This window comes from Nycticebus coucang, chromosome 16, assembly GCF_027406575.1.
Source record: "Nycticebus coucang isolate mNycCou1 chromosome 16, mNycCou1.pri, whole genome shotgun sequence".
Classification (NCBI taxonomy): domain Eukaryota; kingdom Metazoa; phylum Chordata; class Mammalia; order Primates; family Lorisidae; genus Nycticebus; species Nycticebus coucang.
The window spans coordinates 10,621,814-10,637,080 of record NC_069795.1 but is presented as its reverse complement, the minus strand read 5'-3'; the positions used below and the strand labels follow the sequence as shown (position 1 = coordinate 10,637,080).

The following is a 15,267-nucleotide window of genomic DNA, read 5'->3' as shown; positions in this document are numbered from 1 at the left end:
CCTCAGCAAGCTGTGGCCAGAGTGGTGAGGAGGGCAGACTGGCTAAGCAGCGACAGCCCCCAAATGGGCTCTTTGGTACAAAATGCAGGGGAGGAAGAACCGGGCTGCTGCAGAGAGAAGGAACATTCCTGTTTGTTGCAGGAGGGAGGCCCAGGGGCTCCCGAAGCACCTACTGGCCTTGGCCTCATGGGCCAGCAGAGGCTTTGGCTGGTATAGAAATGACCCCAGTACTGTCCCTGTGTGTGCTACTGAAACCTGCAGCTCTAAGCTCCAGAAGGGCACACGACGGGGGTCACAGGTGCCCTGCATGGGAAGGGGCCGAGGAAAGGAAGAAGCTCTGAGACTCCTCTTCTCCTGCTCATGGGAACCTGACCCCCACAGCAGTAGTCTGGCCACTGGCTGGGACCTAGGAGGGCCACCACTGAGAAGTACAAACACTAGGGCTGAGGAAAAGGGAAAGAAAAAACAGGGGAGAGGACTGTCTAGACATATGCTTGGAAGCAACAAGGGAGAAGAACTTCATCTTAAAATCCCACGAAGGTGGAGCTGCACGAGATGATTGGTTAACAGTGTGGGCTCTCACACTGACCCACAGATGTTCAGAACCCAGCTCTGCCATTGCTGGCTGTGTGACCTTGGGCAAGTTACTTAACTTGGGGTCTCAGCTTTGCCTTTTTCTTTGTGGAGACAGAGTCTCACTTTATCACCCTCAGTAGAGTGCTGTGGTATCACCTTGCTCACAGCAACCTCCAACACCTGGGCTTAGGTGATTCTCTTGCTTCAGCCTCCCGAGTAGCTGGGACCACAGGCACCTGCCACCCTCGGTATATGAGGCTACTCACTGAGCCACAGGCACCGCCCAGCTTGGCCATTTTTTAAATGGCATTAATAAAAGCCATTCCATCTCATAGTATTGTAATGCAGGTTAAATGAAATAATAGATATCTGAGTCAAACAATTAAGTTCACAAACTCATCCTAGAAGAAGTGCTACATTCCTTACTGCTGAATATCACTATGGTCACCCTTGAGGCACTCCTCTTAGGAAGCTCTGCTCCAATGCCAGTGTCTAGTCCCCCCTTCAAAGCACTTTTGGAATTCTTTCTCTGGAATGGCCATCAGAGGTGTCATATGGGGTCTGACAAGTAAGTTCACAAGCTCATCCTAGAAAAAGAGCTTAGAGGGTGGACTAGGCTCTGGCATTGGTCCATAGCTTCCCAAGGGGAGTACTTTGAAGGTGACTGTAACTGTAGTGATAGTCAGCAATGAGGTATGTAGCACCTTTTCTAGGATGAGTTTGTGAACTTAATTGTCTGACCTCATAAAAACAGGGCACAGAGGAAGTTTTCATAAATGTGAGTTAAATTATCAACAAAGACACATGAAAGCTATAACCCAGTTACAACCTAAGAATAGGGGTAAGGGGGAGAGGGAGGGGAGGGAGGGGGGAGGTGGGCAGAGGGAGGGTGATCGGTGGGATTACACCTGCGGTGCATCTTACAAGGGTACATGTGAAACTTGGTAAATGTGGAATGTAAGTGTCTTGGCACAGTAACTGAGAGAATGCCGGGAAGGCTATGTTAACCGGTGTGATGAAAGTGTGTCAAACGGTCTGTGAAGCTAGTGAATGATGCCCCATGATCATATCAATGTACACAGCTATGATTTAATTAAAAAAAAAAAAGATCATCAAAGACGTGACAGACAAGATTCCACCAAGACTGAGGATGTGAGAGACCCTCTGCAGAGGGGCTGAGGACGTGCCGCGACGTCTTATGAGGGGAGGTGTGTGCGTGTGTGTGTTAGTGTTCAGCTCTGATGGAGCTGCTACCAGGCCTTCCAACTCAAACTTCGAGCTTGCTCCTGCCCCGTCAGCTGGCGACCTTTGCAAGGCACAACTGTGACTGGATTACACAGGGTGTAAACAGCCAGGCCCGACGCTCCTCACTGAAACATGTGCTGCCTCCCTCAATGCCAGTTTGTTCCCTCAAATGCCAGGGCAAAGTTGGGACGAAGTTCACAGGGTGAATCTTCCTGGACACCGGCTCCCTGGATTCATTCTCCAAGGTGAGGCAGCTAGGAGGCCCCGGTCTAGCCTTCATCAGTCTTGATGTTTACAGCCCTGGGCTGGTGAACTTTGACAGCCGGCTGTGGTCAAATAAAGCCACCATGGGTGGACAGTGCAGTTCCGCATGGCCCGGCAGACACCCCACTTCCTCACTACATCGTGCAGTGGCTAAACCTCAGGACTGCTACACATGCACACACAGCTCCCCCGCAGGACCGAGGGTGGGAAGGGGGACACAGAGCTGCCCAAGATCCTTTCTGGCTCAAGTGTGGAGGAACATACTTAAAACACTGGCGCAGCCACATCCACAGCAGTGTCCACCTGAGGCCAGCCAGCGTCTGAGGGGCGACCCGGTCAGTCCTGCTGGGATTATGCCTCTCTAGGCCTTGTCCCTGGTAGTCAGTCCACCTGCCTGCCTCCTCTGCCACTCTCCAAGTGTAGGTTTGGATCTCTGGGTCATCTTCTCCTTTTGGGGGCAGTTTCAGGGGATGTGAAACTTGCCCTTTGTCACGCAAGGGAAGGCTGCAGTGAAAATGATCCCTCTGCCCTGGGGGTCATACTCCTTAGGAAATGCAATCACAAGATTTCTCACTGGCTTGCAGGAAAGCCAGTTGTGTTCACAGTCCTGAAAAACCCAAGAGAGTGAGAAAGGAACAAAAATAAAAGAAAGAAGAGCAGCTTTTGAAAACCGAAAGAGACAATGAAGGCTCAGGCTCTCCTCTTTGCAAATTCAGGAAATCCCAAAAAATGTTGAAGGGTTGCAGAAAGATTTCTCCTTTGACCAACCACAGACTGCGCTGGGTCTAATTTTGATCTTGAATAATTAAGTCCTAAAATCAACGCCCTCTCAGATTCTAGGAGGAATCTGCATATGGAGCATTTGTCACAAAATATTTTTAATTTGTATTTCTCACTTTTCCACTGGAACAACCTACGGGCCAAAATTCATGCTTTTTCTTCTCTTCAGTTTCCTTATCCAAATATTTGCCACTATTTTTGACAGTGGAGTTGTATAACTAATTTATTTGGGGATTTCTGAACAGGGTACAAATCCTTCAACTTGCACGTCATTTCCTGGATCTGTAAATTGAACTGAACTAAGACGTCAGTTGGTACACTGTTTATACACTTCTGTGCAAAGTGTCCTGTGTTTATACATATCTTTATCTAATCACACTAGCATCCATACAGGTAAAATGCAGACCAAAATTCCTGGCTGTCCATAAGAGTACCTTCAAAAGTCTGAGGCTGGCTGGGGCTGGTGGCTCACACCAAGGCCCCACCCCCGTCCCTCCGTCCCTCTCTAATTTTCCTTCCCCCCCACCCATGACCTTAATTGTCCTCATATCAAAATTGAGTACATAGGATTCAGGCTTCTCCATTGCGTTTTCCATAGAAACAGCATTTGTTTGGAAAGGTGAGTTGTTTGAAAAATAGTTGTTTTCCTTGGAGAAAACTGAAGACGTGCAAAGTATTTTCTCCGGGATATTTAAGAAAATAAGTTATTTGAGGACAGGAATAACCCTTTATTCGTCTTTCTGTCTTCTGTTCCGAGGCAATAAAAAGAAGTTTGATAAATGGATCAATGAATCATTCCATAAACTTTCAGTTTGATAGCCGGTCCTTTCTGGCAGCTGATTCCGCTGGGGAGGCCTGGCTTCCTGTTTCTGCAGCTCGGGGTGCTGGGCTGGTGCTGCTCAACTGCAGGGAGGAGAGGAGCTCCGCGGCCTCTCACAAAAGGAAGGGATGGGCAGGCCTCTTTCTTCACCGGCAACACCACTGAACCCACAAAGGGCCAGCATGCGCTCGCACAACTTTGCATTTCCTTTCCCCAGATTTCATCTTCCCTTTCTAATTCTCCTTTTTTATTGGTATCACAATTTACTAACATCTCAAGAAGGGGACCAAGCTTTAGACCCAGCACCCCAAGGCCCTAAATTCTCAGCCTTCTCCAGGCCAAGACCACACCTGCCAACCTGTTCTTCTTCCAGGAGAGCCCTTGGGCTGGCACCCCCAACTCCTCCATCTCCACCCATGCTTTACATTGCGTCCTCAGGCTGGGGCCACACAGGACAGGTAACCATAGTGACCTCCTGGGGCTGGCCTGCCTGTGACCTTGCTTATGACCCCAGCACATGCACCTTAAACACACAGCCCAACACCCAGGGGTCCTCAAACTTTTTAAGCAGGGGGCCAGTTCACTGTCCCTCAGACAATTGGAGGGCCAGACTATAGTTTAAAAAAAAATTATGAACAAATTCCTATGACCACTGCACATATCTTACTTTGAAGTAAAAAAACAAAACGGGAACAAATACAATCACAATGCCTCGTGTGGCCCACAGGCCGTAGTTTGAGGACCCCTGTCAATACCCATGGGGCTGGGTTGGGAGGCCTGGGGTCTGGACATTCTGCAAGGAAGGCAGCCTTGGGGTCCTCAGTTCAGGCTCTCCAGCCTTGTGACTGTCTGATAATGATAGCAGGAAGGGAAGGTGGGTGGTGCAGCGCCATTCACCAAATGGGTGTTTGCACATCACATGTCTGAGGATGCCTGAAGGGAACACACACATTTTCAGTCTCTGCAGCACTCTATAAGCTCCCCAGGCACCCTTCAAATGTCCTTTCCATTCTTCCAACTGCAGTCCTGGTATCTTTCTACAATTATCTGGTGTTAACTATCCCTGCTTAAACCTGGTGTGGTTCTCCATTTCATCGGGATCAGACTCAATTCCTAGCATGGATTTCAGGGCAATCTCCACTCCACCTTCCCCAAGGCCTCCCCCACCAGGCCACCGGAGTCTCGCTCAGCTCCTCAACAGGCAAGGTGTGCCTCCCCACCTTGTTTCCTCTGCCTGGACACTCTTCTGGATGCCTCCACCTGGGCAACCTTCTTGGCCACCTCATGTCTCAACTTAGAGGACAACTGGCCAGGGAGACCCTCTGAACCTCCACCGGGTTGTGCACCCTGCACCCTGTCTCCTGCCACACCTGTCTCACTGTCCACTCAGAAGACTGATGGTCTGTCTACTTGTTCTCCCTCTTGCCAGCCCCCAAAGGGCATGATTCTCTTTGGCTGACCTTTGTATCTCTGATGCTAGCCTAGTGCTTGGCACACAGTAGGTGCCTAATGTTCACCTGAAGAATGAATGAAGGAATGAATGCAATGCCACCTTGAGAGGGATGGGGTAGAGCAATGGTTATGATAAAATAGAACAGACATACTTAGGTCACATGGGGGAGTGCCCATCAAATGTTAGTAATTCCAGTATATTATTATTACCTCTGTGTTTGTTTATGGATATTTATGAAATTCCTTCTGTAGCTCAGGCACTGTCATTTTAATAGGTCCTTAGTAGGACAAAGGAATATAAACTCCTTGCCATGGAGGAGTGGGTAGTGGAAAATAGCATCATTCCTAACTTTCTGACTCAGTGAGATGCAGGCGGCCTCCTTCGCTGTAGAGTGAGCCAGACCTCTTCTTCCTAAGTCTTGTTCCAGACACATTGTCTTGCATTGATCATCCTAACAGCACTGTGAGGTAGAGATGAAAGGTGTTTTTACACCCACTGTACAGATGGGGAGACTGAGGCCAGTACATCTAAGTGAGTCCTATAACTGTGCCCACTTTCATATTACATCGCACGTGACCTTCCAGAGATTGGCAGAATCATCACAAATAGATGTGTGTGTTTCTATGTTGTTATTATGAACCAGAGGAATATTAAATAGGACACAATGGCTTTAGTGTAATCTAGAGCCTCGGGATTGATCCAGAACGCCAGGTAATGTTGTAGTGAGGCACCTTCCCAAGTAACACCCAGATGAACCAATTCTCGTGGTTGTCCACTTGCAGTTTAGGAAAATGCTGAGCTGCAACCTTAAGAATGGCTTCCAGTGGAAGAGCCAGGTTGTCCTCAAGTGCGGTCCAAGGCAGGCTGCCATGGCACTACTGCAAACTCCCTTCAACCTGGGTGGAGGCAGCAATTAGGGCTTGAGAAGAATGTGATGCTGCCAGGCTGCGTAGCCCAGGGACAGGACAAAGGGATTATTCTGTTTCATTGTTAAAATGCAGTGTTTATTGTTAAAATACGATTGGGAATTAAAAGGGGCATGTATGAATCATAAATATTTGCATGCCAGTAATGTTTGGACAAAAGCACTGGAAAGGCTAAGTTAGAACTTCTTTTCCCATGAAAAACAGTGCTTCAAATTACAGTCCATATTTAATTTCGTTTCTTCCATTGCTAATCTGAAATCTCAGGGCCTGCTACATATAACCCTTTCGTGACCTCAGAACTCTACGGGACTGAGAAATAAGGACAAAGGCCGTGTTCCCTCCCGGAGAACTCATCCGTCTACAATGGGGCAGGGGCTGGGAGTCACCGTTGCTATTGCTTGGGATGTGTGCACGGAGTTCCCACTGTCCACCCTCAGAGCCAGTGTCACTGCGACAGATCTTACCACGAAAAGCAAAGACCTCTAACCTCTGTCTCATTTCAGGTAATCAATCCTCACTGCACTCCCTCTTTCCATGGACAAAGGCAGAACTAGGCTCAGACAATTCAAGTAACTTGTTCAAAGATACGTGGCTTTGAGCCAGTGGTTTTCAACCAGGAGCAACTGGCCCCCCTGGGGAATCTGGCAATGTCTGCAGACATTTCTGGTTGTCACTGCTGGGAGGGTGGATGCTGCTGGCCACTGGGCAGAGGCCAGGGGTGCTGTTAAACATTCAGTAACGTACAGAACACTCCTGCAGCAAAGAACAGCTGGCCCTAAATGTCAACAGTGTCCAGGGTGAGGCACTTTCAGAGGAGGATCCAGTGAGGTCCACGTACTGACCATCAGGCTCTCCTGCCTAGCCGAGTGGGAACAGTCCAGGCGGAATATTCATCCGCAGACACTGAATGCCCACCACGTGTCAGGCACTATCAGCCACTGATGATACAATGTGGAGTCTTCTAGCTAAGGGCTAGAAGAGTTTTGTTTTTTTGCGAATTCTTGGTAGTCTACCTCCTGGGGGTTTCTGAGCACATCTGAATTTCTTTCCCAGGGGTTCTTAGGTCCCACTGCAGTGTAGCCATCTTGCACGCCACAGCTGCACTGAGCTTTTCCCCAGTGCACGCCACCAGCCACGCACGGGCTCTGTGTCGTCCCAGCTCTGGTGCCATCCATGAACTCTCTTGCACAGTTAACTCTTCCTACTCACAGATCATTTGCCACACAACTGAACTCTGTGTTGAATCTCGAAGCTGCCGCTCTACTGTGGGGAGCTTAAAGGAAGCAGATGTAAATGCAGGGCAGGAACATTAGGAGGGTCTCCACGGGGCGTGAAAGCAAGGGAGCAAAGGGAAGAGCATATGAGGCAGTCAGAGCCAGACTTACTCGCGAACTTCAACTTGCAGCAGGCAGGACCTCAATGCAGAGGCAGCACCTAGAGGGATCTTTGTTCTGACTTTTGTTTTCAAATCCTCTTTCTTTGAGTCCTAGTATGGAAAATGGGCGACGGCAAAACTAGCATGTTGGGACATGTGGGAGGAAACTCCGGAGGAACCCAGCCATCCATCTGCCAGTGGCACCTGCAAGGCCAGCCTGTGGGCAGCAAACCAGGGCTGTCCTCAGAGATGGCCCAGCAAGTTGGGCCTTGGGCCCTTCTCCCCTCCACATGCTGCCTCCATTTTTATTTCAGGTATGCAGACTAGCCCTTTCTGGTGTCTGGAAGTATCTGTCAGCACCACGCACCAGGACCTTGCCTTTATTCCTTACTTAAGTCAAGTGATGACTGTCCACTTGAACTAGACATTAGTTCTATTCCTGGATCAGTGGACCTGCGGCCCCTCTGCTGAAGTGTTCCGGAAAGAGCAACAAGCAGCCAGCAGAGTTGTTATCGTTTCTGGGGTTCCATGGACCTGAGCCTGTGTGACATCATGACAGGGAGACTCAGTGGGGAGCTGCCCCTGCTCCAGTGACACCCTCATCTGCAGCATCTCCTGGGCTCTAACACGGCCCTGACCCCGGCTCCCAGGAGGGCTAGCAGATGTGCAGAGACGTTCCAATTCCATGCATACAGAACGCTGGTATATTTTCATTTTAAAAAACATTTAGGCCATTTAAAAAACACAGTGGCTCATGCCTGTAATTCTAGCACTCCAGGAGGCTAAGATGGGAGGATTGCTTGAGCTCAGGAGTCTGAGGTTGCTGTGAGCTAGGCTCATGTCATAGTACTCTAGCCTGGGTGACAGAGTGGGACTCAGTCTCAAAAAAAAAAAGTTTAATATTCAGTGATGCTGTCTCATTTTATTTTTTATTCTGTGTGAATTTTTTAAAGTAGGTTTTTCATAAACTTTGTAGGGAGGCAGAAAGCATCAGGAAAGAGGGGTAATTAGGATTTGCATGTGGGCCCACATCAGGGCTCCTCAGCGTTAGCAGGACTGACGTTGGATCTGACGTTGGGAGCTGCCCAGCACGTAGCAGATGTTCAGCAGCTCCCTGATCTTTCCCCACTAGATGCCACTAGCATGCCTGAGCCCCACATGCGATAACCGAAAATGTCTGCAGATACCGCCAGAGGTCCCATGGGGAACAAAATCACCCTGAGTTGGGAACCACTAAGAGAGAGCATCATCAAAATTGATAAGCCGACAGTCAGATAAAATATGGACCACGAAGCGCCCGGTGGTTTCAGACAGAATCATGAAGGCAGGACATCTGCTGTAGGTCCAGGAGACACACCACTTAAAGAGGCAGATGAAGTCTTCCTATGTAAATTTAGCTCCTCAGTATTATAGATGCTAAACAGTCGATCGATACTGACTATACCCCATATCGTTCAAATAGAAAGAAGGAAAAAAATAATCTACAAAGACCCCAAATGGATGCCTTGAGCAAATTGGAGCGTTTCCATTTCCAAACAGACCTGCCCTCCTTGCCTTAGAGGCCTAGATCTGATAAGTGCACAGATGACCAACTGTGCTTAAACCATCCATATACTTGAGAAGTTACCTTTGTTTGCATAAGGTGACTCAAATAACGCCACATACCACCCCTGAGGGTGCTGGCCAGCCGTCCTTGGCCTTCCCCTTAACTGAACAGTCTTCCTTGGGTCAGGCAATGGGGAGGTGGGTTAGTTTCACAGTTTGCACCGCTCATACATCCTTAATGATGGCCTTAAATCTCAAGGTAAAAGCAGGGATTAATTGAAGTTGAAAAATAAACAGGAAATTTACTTACATCTTCTTCAAGAAAAACACAGTTTAAATGGCTCCTAAATGAATGCTGTCTCACCAAGGAAATGAGAAGAAACACATTTTGAATTTAGCAGCAGAATAGCTGTGAGCCTCTCAAAGGAGGTGACTGGTATTACTTTAGGATTTACAGGCCCTCAAATACCTCACTCCCTTGCTGGAGAAAGTCTAGTGACATCAAATGGAGTTCCTCTTCGGGATATGGTGCTAATATGTGGGTCACTATGAAAGTTTTGAGACAGACCATGTTGTGGTCCATTATTTCACTTCTGAGAAACACAGTCAACAGAGCTCTTTCTGACCCACCTGTGCAAGTTTCAACTTGCTCGGCTTATCAGTGTTGCTGGGAGAGAATTATTTGTATCCATCTGTGCAGATTTTACATTTCTCAATTTTAGTGTATCTCTTAACCTTCATAACGACCCTGATCCAGGCAAACAGGGGCTGGGCAACATGTGGGAAATTCATATAAGCACAGTGCAGATGGAACTCTGTTGAAAGCTCCATTCTCTGTCGAATGCAGGACTCACACCAGAACCACAGATGCAGGGTGGGCATCGCCTGATGTCCACTAGTGCATGTTCATAAACACAGACTTTGAAGAGTTACAATTGTCCCCCATCCCCTACCAGGGAGCCAACAACACTGGCCCGTTTGGAACTATTCATAGGCAGCTTCTTAAATCCACGCTGCTCACTTTTTAATGCCTGTGCATTATTTTAAGTGGGTTTCAGATGAGAAGATGTTATTAGCATGAACTTAGTCTTCAAAGACAGTTGGGTCCAAGAAGTCTCCTGAGGCAAGTACGGACATTCTCTCTCTCTCTCACACACACACCCCTCACCCCACTGGCTAAGAATCCAGCACCTTCAAAAGCGCATACCCTCTTCATCTTGGCAGTATGTGGTAAGTCAGAAACATCCCTTCCTGACCCGAACTTGTTTCATAATCATCAACAGAAGGAAAACAGTCATCAGCCCGTATACCATCTCTCCTTTGCAACAAGTAATTTTTCCTTAAAAGAAAAAAAAAAAAAAAACCCAAACCAACCAACCAGAAACACAGAAAACAGACCAGTTTCTCCACCCTTCTCTCACCACTCACCAACCAGCACAAAAAGAAAATACAACACTGATTTATTAGAACCAGAGCAGAGTTGCAGCCGCTGGCTGGATCACTGTTTATGTCTATAATGCTTGCTGCTGAAACAGGAAGCTCTAAAAATCACTCAACCATTATTTCTCTTGGAGGCACTTTCTGATTGATAGTCTTCTGTCCCGACCAAAAAGAACCGCCTCCACCAAGTGCGGCCAACTGGCGAGGAGGAGGAGGGTGGGTGGAGACGCGCACAGCTTCTGCCCATCAGCTGTAAAATATTGTTCATACAAATCACCTCAATTACCAAAAAACGCTCGCTGACACCATCTGCAATGCCTGGCACTTCATAAAATCAGCAAGAAAACCATGAAGGAATAAATTGTGGAACTGGTTTTTGTAAGCACAAGTAGGTTTCAAGGGAGCTTTTTTCTTTGCTGCTTGCCATGGCTGGGCCACCCCAGGCTTCGAGCAGAGCAGGGAGTGACTTGCTTGAAAAAAGTGCTGCCACTCTTTTATCGTCAAAAGTAAAAGAGAAGCCTGATCCAGAGAGATGAATTTTACATCAGATCATGGACACCAGCTTTTGACTTGCTATTGAAAGGAAGTGGCTGCTAGGTTGGCTTTGGGATGTCAGAAGCGGGGTCTTTTTTTTAATCTATATGTGCTCACAATGAAATCTGAAAGCAGATCTCAGTATATATATGTGTGTGTGTGAACACACATATGTATAGTATATAAATTTAAAGTGTATCTCAATAATAACAGAGAAAAAAGAAGAAAAATGGGAGAGTCGATTTTAATAGAACTCAGGTCTTTTCCTTGGATTATCTCCAGAAGATCTGATTGCCAGCTTATATAGTGAATGTTATCTCTGAAACAACTCTGGGGTTGTCGGATAAATTTCTCCTCCCCCATTATACGAATCTGTGATTGAATAGAGAATGACTTGGATCCTCCAATAATACTGTGAGTCCTTTAGGCCATCTCTCAGTAGTAACCACTGCATAAAGACATATTACTTTTTATTTGGAATACCAGTAGTTTATCCTTTTCTAAATGGACCATCCCTTCATCTCGACCAGTCTCTCACTCGTCTGAAAGGCAACCTCCCCATACTCTTTCCCAAATAATGTAAAATAACTTAAGAATGAAAATGCCTTAAATAACTAACATTGCACAAATATGCACTAACCCAGATGGCGACAGAGGAAATATTATGTCTGAAAGGACATCCACAGCATGGAATTTCATTTTATAAAAGCAGTGGGAAAGGGTACTATTTTGGAAGTAGGCAAGATTAAGGTTGCCAGGGAGGTCAATATAAACACAAATTCCACCAAGAAATGAACGTCCTGAAAGGCGAAGGAACACTTGACCCCACAAGGGCTGGGCGTGGAATGTGCACGGCCACTCTGCAACCAGGAGCCGATGTGAGCCCTAGAGAGGAGACTGTCCTTTCAGTGACAGACTGGGCCAGACTGGACAGACTGGACTCCCCTTTACAAGCGATTCCATGTATGCACACCTGATGGCTGTCCCAAGGCCTGGACTAACAGTTTGAACGGGATCTATTTTTCTAATCATACAAGCCAGCTCCTGGCTATAACAAAAATGGGTGTTACTAAAACAGCACAGGGTGCAAGAAAAAGTCTACTTCATTTATTCATTTATTTATTATTGTCCAGGTATTTACACTGTGCAGCACAGGGCTAGGCTGGCCCTCCATGGTCAATGCAAAGTTCCAAATTCATAGACTCTTGGCCTTGGGGCTATGGGTTTCTGGAACGTCCACAGACACGTCCAGCAGTCTGGAAACTGAAATTGTAGGTGACATTTTATGTGAAAGTCCACATGTGCATTTTTTTCTCCCTTGGGAAAAGTCTTTTAAAGGATTTTTTGCTCTTCAAGTGTAAGTGAATAGCTAAGATATTCCCAAAAGATTAAAAATTACATTCTTAGAGAAATTAGGAGGAAATCTGCAGTGGATTATCTTGCCCTGTTGATGATGTGTTTGGTGATACAGTCTAGATTTCTCCTTTGGTTCTAAAATGAAATAACTACACCTGTATTTACTGATCAATCCATTCTTTCCTAACTGATTAAAAATCCCACCAGGGATGAAGCACTCCCAGATTTCATTGATAAAATGTCCTAAATGTCTCTCAGCTGAGGCCATGACCCTCTTGCAACTCTAAAAACATAGCACCTCCATCAACTGCATGTAAACGGCTGAGCAAACTAACCTCGCCAAAGTGATTTCTTTTGACTCCAGACTTCAATTTTCTGGAGGAGACAGATAGTCCTGGACCATGTGGTTAGAATGTGAATTGTTCTGAACCACCTGCATGCTCACATAATCTCTCAAGTTCAGCTCAGCTTGCCTAACATGAGGTCCCTACCTCTCTCATCTCCTGGGAGCTGCTATCTCCTCTTGCATTGTAAAGAAAAGGTCAATTTACATGGAGATACTGAATCAAAGGGAGAAACATTCCAAGGGTGAGATATACCCTGAACAAGATTTAAACTGCCAGGGAGAAAAAAGAGGGAATGGAAGAAAAGAAAGAAGGTTCATGCTACGGAGGGGCCAGTGTAGTCAGAAAGGCTTGTAAAAGCCGGACGGGCAGGTTTTCCCAGTTGCAGCTGAACCTGAGGTTAGGAGCTCTGAGCCTGGACCTTAGCCAGCTCCCAGACAGATCATTTTTGTAGCACAGAGAAAAACCCTTCCATATTCAACCTCTGGCAATTTCTACAAGATTTATGATCCCCACAGACTGGGAGCTGTTAAAAAAGAAAAAAGAAAAAAAATGGAGAGAGAGAGAATTTCCTTTTTTACCCTTCAAGAGGATCCATGGGACTAGTGGATTTTGACAGGATTCAAAGCTGACAGTGAAAGTGTGGGTGACCCAGAAGCCAGGAACTTCCGGGCCACTGGGTGGTGTGTCAATGCCAAGGGGATAATTTCAGGCACATTTTCAAAAACAAAAATGCAACAGTGGATAGTCTTCAGATCACTTAATAAAATGCAATGAAATTTTTAAAAGATAAGACTCAGTGAAGAAGATTAAGACTAATTGTCAAAATTAGTGAAAATCATCTGCTCTCTTCCTAATGGGAAGCAAATTGCAAAAAAAAAAAAAAGAAACGAAAAAAAGAAATTTGGCAGGGTTTGATATTGACACTTACACTTGAAGAGCAAAATCAAATTGCAGTTTATGACTATGGGAAGAAACTATGAGACAGGGTCAAACCGGGTCTTTTGACAGCTCATTTTTGTTTTGTAGTATTGACCAAAAAAAAAAAAGAAAGAAAAAGAAATCACTCAAGATTAACAATATACCCAGTAACCATAATTGAGTTGAGCGTTCAATTAGGGTTCCTGTACCACGTATTTTCAATTGCATATTATCACTAGTGAGAAGGAGAGCCTGTTCATAACAAATACTGTCCATTTATGGCATTTCAATTAATTTTCTCATTCCAGGATATGAGAAGGCAGCCCAGCCTTGGTTGCAGTTCTGTTACCTTTTGGGGTTTATGCAAACTCAAGGGCATACTGGCACGAATCAGGCAGCCAAGTGCAAACAATCCACACCTTGGGGAAACAGTTCACTGTTATCCAAGTAAACACAAGCACCTATTAGTCACCCACTCAAAACAGAAATGGCCAATGAAAGAGCAGAGAGACCAACCCTCAACACCAGAAAAGAAAGCACGCTGCTTTCAAAATCGCATTCTTCCTGATCACCGATTTACTGTGGGTTGCCAGAAAGCCACTGCTGAACTTCTCATGGGGAAATGCCAGACCATTAAATAGTTTTCAAAACTTTTACAAGCAAAACCTAGCACATAGACTCACGTAAATGCAGAGTATGAGGGTAATACTTTCTTAGGAAAAGCAACCAAATGATACTCAGCTATAGATTCCTCGTAGCAGAAATCCACAATACCAGAACCAGGAGTGTTAGCAGGTGGAAGGGCACAGACCGGGTTGTGGGGCCTTTGTTTTTTATTGGCTTCTCATCCTACTCATCCACAGCCTTCAAGATGTTTTCTAAACACACATCTCTGAATCATAATGAGAATTCCATTTACAGAAAGGCAGGGACTTGTAACATAACAAGTGAACCCATTTAATGACTTCTGCTTTTATATCTTGTAGCGTCACTCATGCTTTCAGTAAGTGCATATAATTTTCTTTGCATTGCCCTATTATTAACATGGTATTGTGAAAACGTATTTTCAATCATGTTATATTTTTTATTTTCTCCATGTATGATTCTATGATGAAAATGCTCCAGACAGCTAGGAAAGCAAAAACAATACCCCCACAAAAGTCAACACACATTTACCTCCTTCCCCTCTCTGACTAATCAAATTCCCTGAGAACAGAAATTTCCTTATATTTTTAAATGCTTTTATAAAGAGTAATTATTTTCTTATGTTTAAATGTTCTTTGGTTGGACCTTCTATTTATTTCAATACAAGAGGTATCACTGTTATTTGGGTATTTTATCATAAGTCTTTCTACTATACTTAAAATAGTTTTTATTTATAAGATTATTCATGGCTATATTACAAAAACGAGGTTTACAAAAATAATCCTATGTCTTTCAATTAAACTTTTCGTACTTGTTGCTGTCTATATAAAATATGACTTAGGTTCTTACAATACAAAGTAAATGCGATGCTCAAAAATTATTGGAAACCAGAGGAAATTACAATGAGCCAGTGTTCTTCTTTCTGCTAAGGCTTCGATGATAAGTTAAAGGCATAGAAACAGAAAACTCCACATAGAGCTAAACTAATCCAACAACAATTCCTTGAACAATCCAGTCTCTAATATTATTAGTACCTAAAATGT

At 45.4% G+C, this 15,267-nt stretch overlaps 1 protein-coding gene across 3 annotated transcripts in view; it reads right to left on the bottom strand.

Annotated features, from left to right (window-relative positions):
* The window catches only part of RUNX1 (RUNX family transcription factor 1), a 247,159-nt gene that overhangs the window by 68,937 nt on the left and 162,955 nt on the right, over positions 1 to 15,267 (bottom strand). The gene's annotated exons all lie outside the window — the stretch shown is intronic.